Source organism: Jaculus jaculus, chromosome 23, assembly GCF_020740685.1.
Source record: "Jaculus jaculus isolate mJacJac1 chromosome 23, mJacJac1.mat.Y.cur, whole genome shotgun sequence".
Classification (NCBI taxonomy): domain Eukaryota; kingdom Metazoa; phylum Chordata; class Mammalia; order Rodentia; family Dipodidae; genus Jaculus; species Jaculus jaculus.
Genome location: NC_059124.1, coordinates 2,436,125 through 2,447,696, shown reverse-complemented (window position 1 = coordinate 2,447,696; position 11,572 = coordinate 2,436,125). Strand labels below are relative to the sequence as shown.

General features: G+C 43.8%; 1 non-coding gene across 1 annotated transcript; it reads right to left on the bottom strand.

The window, feature by feature from the left end:
• Positions 1-8,028: 8,028 nt before the first annotated feature.
• Positions 8,029-8,159, bottom strand: LOC123456493. Its single transcript, XR_006634568.1, has one exon. It is a non-coding gene; the product is annotated as a small nucleolar RNA SNORA70 (small nucleolar RNA).
• Positions 8,160-11,572: the final 3,413 nt, after the last annotated feature.

Below are 11,572 nucleotides of genomic sequence, written 5' to 3'. Positions count from 1 at the left end.
ATGACTGGACATCTCTATGAGTAGGATGAAAACTCAGTAGCAATGGCCAGTAAGCTAGAAAAGAGATATAAAGGGAAGGGAAAGGAAGGGAGGGGTAACTTAATAGGATGGGATTGTATATATATAAGTAGAAGAATAGATTAATGGGGGTGAAAAGGCCCAAAGTGAAGTCAGGGAAAGAGACTGAGTAAAGGAAAGGTGGAGGGAGGGCTAATCAAAGTCTAAGAGGATATAAATAAATCATATGGAAACCTACATTTTGGACAATGGAACATTCAGGAGCCATAGATTGTTGCTAGAAAATTTTCAGTGCCAGGGATGGGATACCTTCCAGTGAGTTGTTGGCTGGGGAAGTCCCTGATACCCCCCAAACATTATAGGCCATTGCTGAGGCCCTTGGTTTCCCACCAGGAATAGATGGTAAGACCCTTTTGCTGAAGACTCCACATACTTGGGCTGCAAGGCCACTGAGAAATCCTGCTGGAACTGAGCTGATAACCTCCTCCATGTAGACCAGCTGACAGGAAGCTGGGAGAATCCATTCTGCATGCAGTTCATTGGGAGAGAGAGAAATCACCAGTGAAGATACTCAACAGTGGACATTGAAAGCCTTATATTTGGCCAGCCAGGCCAAATGAGTCAACAGGTGTAAATGTGGCACGTCTGTCATGGTAGAAACCAACTGCCCTGTATTTGGACTGGAGGCCCACTCCATGGGAGGGAATACATCCCTGAAACTGAAAACTTAAAACAGGTAGTCATGAGCCATAGGGTTGTAACGTCTGCTGCTGTCTGGCTAAATGTATATACTATGCTTATCAAACTGCCCAGTAAGCACTTCTCTTAATGTTCACACCCTTATATTAATGCTATTCTCACATTTGGTAGAAAATCTTCTCTTTTCAGATGGCAGATTGGGATGACTCAGAAGGCATCATGGTGCTGGAAAGAAGTGACCGGAGTGCTCAGTACTGCAATATCTCTATCATACCTTCCAAGGCTCAGGGTCTATTGCAGAAGAGGTGGCAGAAAGAATGTAAGAGCCAAAGGAAGTGCTGGATTCCTTACAACGTGCTCCCCGCAGACACAAAATGGCCTGGATATCCATGACCTCACAGTGCCTGACACTACCTACACAAGACCATCATAATAGGAGGAAAAGATCATGACATCAAAATAAAAGAGAGACTGATTGAGAGGGGGAGGGGATATGATGAGGAATGGAGTTTCAAAGGGGAAAGTGGGAGGAGGGAGGGCATTACCGGGGGATACTTTTTATAATCATGGAAGTTGTTAATAATAAAAAAATACAATCAAATTATAGGGTCTTGGCCAAACATGACATTGCACAGCCGGGATGCTAGCTCTTGGGAGTCTGAGGCAGGAGGATTGCAAGGTCCAAAGCAGCCTGGCTACCTAGTGAAAAACCTATCTCAACAACAACAAAAACAAAGGTTGTGGAATTATTGTATTTCTAGGCACCCATAACCTAACCTGATATAAAAGAAGTGTTCCGTAAACCTTTGACAGACAAATCAATCAGTCAATCCGTCAGACACACTTTCCAGTTCAGATCATAACTGTACTGCTCATCAAAGGCTGCGCTAGCCCAGGTGTCATGTTAACATGAATTAGTCTTCTGTTTTCTTCCAAGACAGTCACAAGTGTTAGGGATGAAGGAGTCTCTGTTTAAAGCTGGAGGCAGTGACAACCTCTCCTTCCTCCCTCCCGTGGGCCCAGCCATCCTAAAGTATCTGCAGTTTCCCGGATGTGCTGTGCAACCCTGTACTTCAGAAACCACTCAGCCTACCCTTCGCTTGGAATGGGCACGTCTGATAGCCTCCTCTCCCCATTCTCAATAATGCGACCAATTCCAGCCCCTCATCCAAATTCACGTCTTTATTTTCTTCATGCGTCACTGACTGACTCTCCCTTGGCCACCATGGGGCTGTGTTTGGATGTCATTCCTCAAGGATGTTCCAGAACACCCTCTGTGCAGCCATCACACTTAACACACTGCTTTGCCCAGCCTTGCTTAGTGGGTTGGGAGCTCTTTTGCACAAGTATCATATGAAGTCTAACTTTGTGCATCGAATGCCAGGCACATTTCTGGCACACAGGTGCTGTATTTTGTAAATCAGTGTGACTGGAGTGCAGCCCAAGACACATGTAGTCATAACAAACTCTCCAAGCATTTCCAATATCGTTTGCAGCTTCCAATCAAGATGATGTGACGGTAACCAGATCTAATCTCCTGCTTGAAATAGCTAAGCAACAGACATAATAAATGACACGACAGTTTCCAAGACATTGGGCAATGATGATGAAGAAATGGTCCCAGACAGGAGACACAAAGAGAGCGCAGGATTCTAGATGAGTACATGTCAGATGTTCCCAGCCCATACTGGAGAGAGAGGGGAGAGGGAGCCCCACAGGGCCCACCAGAAAGATCAGGAAGACCAAGGCAGCTCCCTCTGCAGCAAAGACGAGGAGGCCGGGCGTGGTGGCGAACACCTTTAACCCCAGGACTTGAGAGGCAGAAATAGGAAAATCACTGTGAAGTCCCAGGCCAGCCTGGGCTAGAGTGAGACCTCTACCTCGAAAAAATAAAATAAAATAAGCTCATTGCCAGGCGTAGTGGTGCACGCCTTTAATTCCAGCACTTGGGAGGCAGAGGTAGGAGGATCGCCGTGAGTTCAAGGCCACCCTGAGACTACATAGTGAATTCCAGGTCAGCCTGAGCTAGAGCGAGACCCTACCTCAAAAAAAAAAAAAAAAAGCTCAGGATTATCAAAATATCCAAAGTAACTCATAAGCACTGCTATATAATCAAAATTTATGAGGCAAAGAGCAAAAGCAGGTCTGTAATAAAGAGAACGATGAAGATGATCACAGACACAATAGACATTTGAAATGACAGCTGAGAGAATTTTTGGACAAAGGCAGTAACACTGTTATACCATTCTGTACTTTTTTTTAATTTTTAAAAATTATTTTTATTTTATTTTTTTTTAACTTTCACAATTTTTATTAACATTTTCCATGATTATAAAAAATATCCCATGGTAATACCCTCTCTCCGGGCCCGCGCACATTCTGCTTTGAAATTCCATTCTCCATCATATCTCCTCCCCATCTCAATCACTGTACTTACATATATACAATCCCAACCTATTAAGTACCCTCCTTCTTTCCTTTCTCTTCCCTTTATATCTCCTTTTTAACTTACTGGCCTCTGCTACTAAGTATTTTCCTTCTCACGCAGAAGCCCAATCATCTGTAGCTAGGATCCACATATGAGGGAGAACATGTGGCGCTTGGCTTTCTGGGTCTAGGTTACCGCACTTAGTATAATCCTTTCCAGATCCATCCATTTTTCTGCAAATTTCATAACTTCATTTTTTCTTTACCGCCGAGTAGAACTCCATTGTATAAATTTGCCACATCTTCATTATCCACTCATCAGTTGAGGGACATCTAGGCTGGTTCCATTTCCCAGCTATTATAAATTGAGCAGCAATAAACATGGTTGAGCACATACTTCTAAGGAAATGAGATGAGTCTTTAGGATATATGCCTAGGAGTGCTATAGCTGGGTCATATGATAGATCAATCTTTAGCTGTTTTAGGAACCTCCACACTGTTTTCCACAATGGCTGGACCAGATTGCATTCCCACCAGCAGTGTAGAAGGGTTCCTCTTTTTCCACATCCCCGCCAACACTTATGGTCATTTGTTTTCATGATGGTGGCCAATCTGACAGGAGTGAGATGGAATCTCAATGTAGTTTTAATCTGCATTTCCCTGATGACTAGTGACGTAGAACATTTTTTTAGATGCTTATATGCCATTCATATTTCTTCCTTTGAGAATGCTCTATTTAGCTCCATAGCCCATTTTTTGATTGACTTGTTTGATTCCTTATTATTTAACTTTTTGAGTTCTTTGTATATCCTAGATATTAATCCTCTATCAGATATATAGCTGGCGAAGATTTTTTCCCATTCTGTAGGTTGCCTCTTTGCTTTTTTCACTGTGTCCTTTGCAGTGCAAAATCTTTGTAATTTCATGAGGTCCCAGTGATTTATCTGTGGTTTTATTGCCTGAGCAATTGGGGTTGTATTCAGAAAGTCTTTGCCAAGACCAATGTGTTGAAGGGTTTCCCCTACTTTTTCCTCTAGCAGTTTCAGAGTTACAGGTCTGATGTTAAGGTCTTTAATCTATTTGGACTTAATTCTTGTGCATGGAGAGAGAGAAGAATCCATTTTCATCTTTCTACAGATATATATCCAGTTTTCCCAACACCATTTGCTGAAGAGGCTGTCTTTTCTCCAATGAGTATTTTTGGCATTTTTATTGAATATCAGGTGGCTATAGCTACCTGGACTTACATCTGGGTCCTCTATTCTGTTCCATTGATCTACATGTCTGTTTTTGTGCCAGTACCATGCTGTTTTTGTTACTATGGCTCTGTAGTATAGGTTGAAATCAGGTATGGTGATACCACCAGCCTTATTTTTGTTGCTTAGTATTATTTTAGATATTCGAGGTTTTTTGTGATTCCAAATGAATTTTTGGATTGCTTTTTCTATTTCCATGAAGAATGCCTTTAGAATTTTGATATGGATTGCATTAAATGTGTAGATTGCTTTTGGTAAGATTGCTATTTTCACAATATTGATTCTTCCAATTCAGGAACAAGGGATGTTTCTCCACTTTCTAGTGTCTTCTGCAATTTCTCACTTGAGAGTTTTAAAGTTCTCATTGTAGAGATTCTTTTTTTTTTTTTAATTTTTTATTTAGTTATTTGAGAGCGACAGACATAGAGAGAAAGACAGATAGAGGAAGAGAGGGAGAATGGGCGTGCCAGGGCTTCCAGCCTCTGCAAACGAACTCCAGACGCGTGCGCCCCCTTGTGCATCTGGCTAACGTGGGACCTGGGGAACCGAGCCTCGAACCGGGGTCCTTAGGCTTCACAGGCAAGCGCTTAACTGCTAAGCCATCTCTCCAGCCCTGTAGAGATTCTTTACTTCCTTGGTTAGGTTTATTCCAAGGTACTTTTATTTATTTATTTATTTATTTTGATGCAATTATGAATGGGAGTGATTCTCTGATTTCATCCTCTGTGTGTTTGTTGTTAGCATATATGAAGGCTATTGATTTCTGTGTATTTATTTTGTATCCTGCTACATGGCTGTAGGTTTTTATCAGCTCTAACAGTTTGCTAGTAGAGTCTTTAGGGTCCTTTATGTATAGAATCATGTCATCTACAAATAATGATAACTTGATCTCTTCCTTTCCAATTTGTGTTCTTTGTTTGTTTGTTTGTTTGTTTTGTTTTTGAGGTAGGGTCTCACTCTAGCCCAGGCTGACCTGGAATTCACTGTGGAGTCTCAGGGTGGCCTCGAACTCACAGCGAGATCCTCCTACCTCTGCCTCCCGAGTGCTGGGATTAAAGGTGTGCGCCACCACGCCCGGCGCAATTTGTGTTCTTTTTATGTGCAACTCTTGCATTATTACTATGGCTAAGACTTCCAGTACTATATTAAACAAAACTAGGGACAGTGGACACCCTTGTCTTATTCCTGATTTTAGTGGAAAAGCTTCCAGTTTTTCCCCATTTAGTAATATGTTGACTGTAGGCTTGTCGTAAATAGCCTTTATTATATGGAGATATGTTCCTTATATTCCCAAGAGAATGATAAAGATGATTGCAGACACAATAGACATTTGAAATGACAGCTGAGAGAATTTTTGGACAAAGGCAGTAACACTATTATGCCATTCCATACTTTTTTTTTGAGACAAGCCCAACAGACTGGCCTTTTTATTTTTTATGTGAGAGAGAGAGAAATTGGTGTGCCAAGGTCTCCAGCCACTGCAATCAAACCCCATACACATGCGCCCCCTTGTGTGCATGTGTGGCATTGCACACTTGCATCCCTGTGCATCTGGCTTACATGGGACCTGGAGAGTTGATCATGAGTCCTTAGTCTTTGCAAGCAAGCACCTTAACCAGCCCCGTTCCATACATTTAACAAGAACCAGAAGAATGGCTCACATAGAATTGAGTGTGACTCTCACAAACTTCTAGAACTAGAATCTGCAACATGAAAAATGCTTGATAGAATTAACTGATTACACATCATAGAAGAACAGATAAGTAAATGTGAACATATAGCAATATGGGGGGTGGGAGAGATGGGCCCAGCAGGAAACAGCGAATCAGTCTCAGGACTTCCAGTGTTCATTGGCAATCAATCATAGGACTGACTTCCACTGTCCCCCTGTATACATGGAGTGAACATTTTCCAGATTTCATGATGACTATAAAGCCACAGAACCAAAAAAAACTTAAAGAAGGTCAAACACACACACATACACACACTCACATACCACACACATACACACACACACACACACAAAATGTAACAAACTATACCATGCCCACAGTTGATGATGAAAACCAGTAATAAGCAACAACAACAAAAAAAATCTTGGGCTAGAGAAATGGCTCAGTGGTTACTTGCAAAGCCTGATAGCCTGAGTTCAATCACCCAGTGTCCACTTAAAGCCAGATGCACAAAGAGGCCCCTACATCTCTCTTTCTTTCTCTCTTTCTCTCTCCTACTCTGTCATAAATAAATATTTTTTAAAACCATCCAAAGAAAAAGGGCAAGTAACATAGAGGCACAACAATAAAATAACAACAAGCTTCAGCTGGGAAGGTGGCACAATTTACTAAAGTGTTTGACACATAAGTACGGGGAGGACTTGAGTTCGGATCCCCAGCACCTATGTAAAATACCAGGTGGGGGGCTGGAGAGATGGCTTAGCGGTTAAGCGCTTGCCTGTGAAACCTAAGGACCCCGGTTCAAGGCTCGATTCCCCAGGACCCACGTAAGCCAGATGCACAAGAGGGCGCACACATCTGGAGTTCGTTTGCAGTGGCTGGAGGCCCTCATGTGCCCATTCTCTCTCTCTCTAGCTGCCTTTCTTTCTCTATCATTCTCAAATAAAATAAAAACAACAACAAAATTGCAGGTGGGTATGGAAGCCCACCCCAGGGCGGACTGGTGGCTACACCAGCAGAACGTCTCCCTTGTCTCGGTAAATAAAATGGTCAAGGAAGATCCACATCTTCAATGCTTGGTCACCACGCGCACGTGCACACACACAAGCGTGCACACACGATTCTTTGGAAACAACATGAGACAGCAGTAGTGCCTTCATATACGTATTTGAGGAGGGCATGGTTTTTATTTTTAATTGTATTATGAGAGTTATTGAGCGAGAATGATTTTTAAGGTTGAACAGCGGGAGCTCATGGGTACAGAGCTCGCCACGTGTCCAGGGGACCACAATTGGGGATAATATTTGACCCCACAGCCTCAGGGATGAGCCGCTTCTTGGGTACCCCATCTTCAGATTCATCTGCATTGAACTTGGTGAAGCCCCCTTTCTTTGAGATGCAGATCTTCTGGTGGCCAGGAAACTCGCTCTGCCCAGGGCCTCAACCCCTGCTCTTTACTCTGTAGCTTGGTGTGATGGACATGATAACCTGGTGTCACAGTCAGGTTCGCATTGCTGGCAGAAATGACCCAAACCAAGAGCAGCTTGTGGGAAAAAGGTTTATTTTGGCTTATAGGCTTGAGGGGAAGCTCCATGATGGCAGGGAAAATGATGGCATGAGCAGACGGTGGACATCACCTCCTCACCAACATCAGGTGGACAACAGGAACAGGAGAGTGTGCCAAACACTGGCAAGGAGAAACTGGCTCTTAAACCTGTAAGCCTGCCCCCAACAATACACTGCCTCCAGGAGGCGTTAATTCCCAAATCTCCATTAGCTGGGAGCCTAGCATTCAGAACACCAATGTTTATAGGGGACACCTGAATCAAACCACCACACCTGGCCAATATGAATCCTGGCCACTCTGCCCTGGGCTTCCCAAAGGCACCTCACATACCTGTCTGGAGCCTAGATTGGGACTAGCCTGAGATCAGAAATATGGAGACCCATCAGAAAACTGTCTCCAAGGTCCTTAGGGCCACCTGACCAAGCAACAGGTACTGCACTACCAAGGAGGCTGCTGTCCGCAGACCCTGCACCCCAGGCCCCACGAGGAAAGGAACCTGGTAATCTTAATTGGCGGCAGTGCATGTTATGAGATCGGATCTCACTGTAGCCCAAGCTGACTCTGGACTCATTATGTACTAGCCCAGGCTGGTCTTGAACTCACAGTTGATCCTCCTGGCTCAGTCTTGTGAGTGCTGATATTAGCCTGTGAGTGTTGATATTATAAGAATGTGCTATCATGCTCAGGTATAAAATGTACTCAGTAAACAGAAGAAGAAGAAAAAAGATGATTTAAAACTGATGGAATAAGGACTCTTTGAGACGTACAAAACCTAAAAGAATTCCACTATAGAAAACCTGGACTGCAGTACACATTAAAGGAAACTCTCCAGGCAGAAGTCAAATTATATCAAACTAATTTGTATTTACAGAAAAAAGGAAGGCACTGGAAATGATAAATACATGAGTGAATATTAAAGACTTTTGATGGGTTCCAGAAATGGCTCAGTGGTTAAAGGTGCTTATTTGCAAAGCCTGCTGGCCTGGATTTTTTTTTTTAGTTAATAGTGAAGGAGGATAGGAGAAAGCTAGCTTTTTAAAGCAGTTAGCGATTGAGGCCCAAAGAGAACCAGAAGACTCCACCCCACATGCCACCTCGCCCTGGCACAAGAACGGAACTCTTGGCAGAAATAGAACTCGTATCTGATCAAGAATGATCTACAGGCTGGAGAGATGGCTTAGCGGTTAAGGAACATGCCTATGAAGCCTAAGGACCCAGGTTCAATTCTCCAGGTCATGCAACTGGAGTTCGTTCGCAGTGGCTAGGGGCCCTGGCATGCACATTCTCCCTCCCTCCCTCCCTCCCTCCCTCCCTCCCTCCCTCCCTCTCTCTCTCTCTCTCTCTCTCTCTCTCTCTCTCTCTCTCTCTCTCTCTGTGTGTGTGTGTGTGTGTATGTATGTATGTATGTATGTATGTGTATATATATATGTATGTATATATATATGTGTGTATATATATATATATATATATATAAGTGCACACACATATATATACATATCTGTCTCTAATAAACAAAGAAATAAAAAAATCTAAAAAAAAAAAAGAATGATCTACAGCGCCCCCTGCTGCCCAGTCTAGCAGGGCTGGCTCTGGAATCCACCCTCCAAATCTATAAACCAATCGAATCCTCCCCTTGCATACCTGAATCTGATGCTATAAAGGCTGCGACCTTCCAGTCCCCCTCTCTTTTGGCACCACGTTCAGTGTGTGTGGGATCTCTCTGGATTACCTTTCATCTCTGCTTGGACACCAGTGAGTCTGGCCTTTACCCCCACCCAGCCAAGGTGGGAGAACATAACATTATTTCTTGATCTGAACTTTTTGTCTTGCCTCTCTTGTTTAGTTTGGAATAACTTCCCACTTTGATCACTTGTATGGCTTTCCCCTGGTCTTCAAATCTACCACGTGGGCACTTCTCTTACACTCCAGACCCACCACGTGGGCACTTTCCTTACACTCCTAGCCTACCACATGGGTGCTCTCACCAACCCGAGGCTTGCTGCCTGGGTGATTTCTCTGAACTTGGGGCAACCATGGTGCTGCAGTCAGGTTGGCATTGCTGGTAGAAATCACCTGACCAAGAGCAGCTTGTGGGAAAGCTTACAAGCTCTATGGAAAGCTCCATGATGGCAGGGGGAAATGATGGCATGAGCAGAGGATGGACATCACCCCCTGGCCCATATCAAATGGACAACAGGAACAGAAGAGTGTGCCAAACGCTGGCATGGGAAACTGGCTATAACACTCATAAGTCTACACCCCCCCAACAATACATTGCTTCCAGGAAGCATTAATTTCCAATTGCCATCAGCTGGGGAACCTAGCATCCAGAACACCTAAGTTAATGGGGGACACCTGACTTAAACCATCATATTCTACCCTTGAACCCCATAAACTGGTAACCATACATGATGTAAAATGCAATGTGTCCATCCAACTTTAAAAGTCCACATAGTTTTTATCAATTCCAGTGTTGTTCAAACATCCCCATAGTCCAAGAACTTTTAACTGAGCCAAAATAACCAAAAATTTGCCCCCCAAAACCCATAATGTCACAGAATAAACATTCACACTGCAAAAGATGGCATTGGGCATAGCAAAGAAATACTCAAGTGATACATGATTTAAAATAACCAGGGCAAACATCAAACTCTGTAGCTTCAAGTCCAACAACTGTGGTCAGTGACAAATCTCCAAGTCCAATAATTCTAACCAGCAACAAGTCTCTGGAGTTCCAATTCCACCCCTCCAGCTAGGCTACTCACAGTCCTGGAAAACTTCATCCAGGGCCGGCAGCTCTCCTTGGCAGCCATCTCATGGTCCCGGCATCTCCACTGGGTCTCCACTGCAATCCACGGTTCATCCTCATGGCCCCATGGGATCTCTACATAGGCAACCAGCAAACCTGCTTCACACTGCCCATGGCCATTTCCAAAACACAAGACTGTGTTGCAAACTCAATGACTCACTCTTTCCTGCATTTCTTATACTCCATAATACCAGGTAGGGTGCCAATTTGTTAATCCAGGGGGAAATAAAGCAGACTTTGAAGAACAGGACACTTCTTGAGCACTCAGGCCCCTTCAAAAGAGTCAACATTCTTCTTGTTGTCCCAGTGCAGGTCAGCTGGCCCAATCTCAATGGTTGTAATCTTTCAAACAATTTGCAGATAAGTGGGCAGCAGTTTAGGCCCAAAGATTTCATTTTTTGTGTGCCATATTCCTCTGCTCATACCAGTTCCTTTCTATGCAAAGCAACCCTGCACAACTTCTCAGGACATGGGCATAACAGCAAGCTTCCCACACAAACTGCTGGCCCAGTCCAAGCAAAGCTCTTTCTCACCCTCATAAGCCAAACCTCACAGTCCATAGTTCTTACTGCATTCAGGTCTTTCAACTCTGACCAGAATAGTCCATCAAGCTGTACTTACAGCACTGCAAGGCATCTCTTAGGCCAAGTTTCAAATCCTCCCACATTCCTCTTAAAAATCAGCTCCAAAAGGCCAAAGCCACACAGTTAGGTACTAGCAGCAATCCCACTCCTTGGTACCACCTTATTGTTGCAGTCTGGTTCGCATTGCTGGTAGAAATCACCCAACTAAGAGAAGCTTCTGGGAAAAAGAGGATTATATTGGCTTACAGGCTTGAGGGGACGCTCCACGATGGCAGGGGGAAATGATGGCATGAGCAGAGGGTAGACATCACCCCCAGCCAACATAAGATGGACAATAGCAACAGGAGAGTGTGCCAAACACTGACATGGGGAAACTGGCTATAACACCCATCCATAAGCCTGCCCCCAACAATACACTGCCTCCAGGAGGCTTTAAGTTCCAATTGCCATCAGATGGGGAGACTAGTATTCAGAATACCCAAGTTTATGGAGGACACATGAATCAAAGCACCACACATGACTATGACACTATTTACGAC